We start from the raw sequence: 1,598 nt of genomic DNA, 5'->3' as shown, positions 1-1,598 counted from the left end.
AGTGTAGGTACACTTTTGACCACAACTGTACCTGAGACACTGGAGATTATATTATGTAAAGGAAAGACCATGGCCGACACGATGAAAGACCACCTGAATCGTCTTTGATCTGCTGCACAGGTGTTCTGCTAAAGTAGATTTGTTTTTATACTTTCTATTTCTTTCTTTACGTCTTAACAGATACCCAGATTGTTTACAACATGCTTTGGATAGAATGTAAAATACTTTACCATAGGGCAGCTGAATTTTAACAACTTCAACTATTGTTTATTTTAGTTCATTTGGAAACCGTTTCACATGACGAAACTGAACTGAAAGATGGAGAAAGGGATCAGATTGTTCCTCTGTCCACAAAAGTAAAACATCAGTACTTCCACTCTATTTAAGTGGAGCTGAGGAGCAGTGAACAACGCTGAGAATAAACATCCTTAACCCTGCTGCGCTACTTATTCCTTTAGCTCAGACAGCCTAGAACCACATCACAGTCAGAATCAGGTAAACAAAATAATAAAATGTTTTACACTGCATAAGTACCTAAAGTATCAGAAGCTGAATATGTGTTTTTAAACAACCAAACCCCATGAAAATGTTGCTCTGTGAGAAAAAAACTCACAAGATTATATCAGAGTTCACAGGTTTGATGTCTATCGACTGGTTGAAAAGAAATATGGGATAATTTATAGTAAGGCTCCAAAGTTAGATCTTTAAGGAATTCAATTTCAGTTTAGACTATTTTATTCAGACAGAACTCAGTCAGCCAGCTAAACACATAGCAGGTAAAGTTTCATGGTGCTTTTTAAACAATCAGAATTGAGAATTGAATTAAAAGGGAGTTTTTCCTCTCCACTGTCGCTACAAGCATGCTTAGTGTGAGGGATTACCTTCGAGTCAATTAGTCGATGCAATCAAATGGTTTTCCTTAGATAGAAAACTTTTAATCAATTTGACTGAATGATCCAGTTGAACTGTAAAGCGCATTGAGATGACGTGTTGTGAATTATATGTGAAATATTCTACAAATAAACTGTATTGAATTGATCGTAACAGTTCAAATTTAAAGGATGGCAGCAACGCTAATGATGAATAAATCAGTATATTGGACTATCTACAAATATTGATCGCAGTCAAATAAAAGAATGGCGGTAGACTTCACTCAGTTAGATTAGAATAAAGCTTTATCATACAGATCTGCATAATCAGATAAATATCTGGAGAAGAAGTTGCAAAGGCTCAGGAACAAAACAGCAGCATCATTTTATCCTGTACAACAGGCCGTTCTGTTTTCAAGTAAAAGCCCCCTACTATGGCTAAGTATAATGAGAAGGTTATGGGAGGATAAAAAACATGTTTCAAATGCAGTCTTGCAGTTTTAGGTCCAGACAAAACAAAAACGCACACAAGGTTTTATAAAAAATTAGGAAAAATTGAAAGTCCACATGATGGGATGGAGTACTATCTAAATAGCTGTAGTATGTATGCCGGACCCATTGGTTGGACTGTGACACAGATACATGCTTGGAGTTATTGGTAAAAACAAGGCCAGTTAGCAGTTAGCAGACCAGTTAGCAACTTAGTGCTAGTAGGTTCCCAATGGGAAA

At 36.4% G+C, this 1,598-nt stretch overlaps 1 protein-coding gene across 1 annotated transcript in view; it reads right to left on the bottom strand.

Moving 5' to 3' along the window:
- Positions 1 to 1,598, bottom strand: part of pigg (phosphatidylinositol glycan anchor biosynthesis class G) — a 149,783-nt gene that overhangs the window by 38,524 nt on the left and 109,661 nt on the right. The gene's annotated exons all lie outside the window — the stretch shown is intronic.

This window comes from Cyprinodon variegatus, unplaced genomic scaffold (assembly GCF_000732505.1).
Source record: "Cyprinodon variegatus isolate N-32 unplaced genomic scaffold, C_variegatus-1.0 Scaffold283, whole genome shotgun sequence".
NCBI lineage: Eukaryota > Metazoa > Chordata > Actinopteri > Cyprinodontiformes > Cyprinodontidae > Cyprinodon > Cyprinodon variegatus.
The sequence above is the reverse complement of the archived record's forward strand: the minus strand, read 5'-3'. Positions and strand labels throughout refer to the sequence as shown.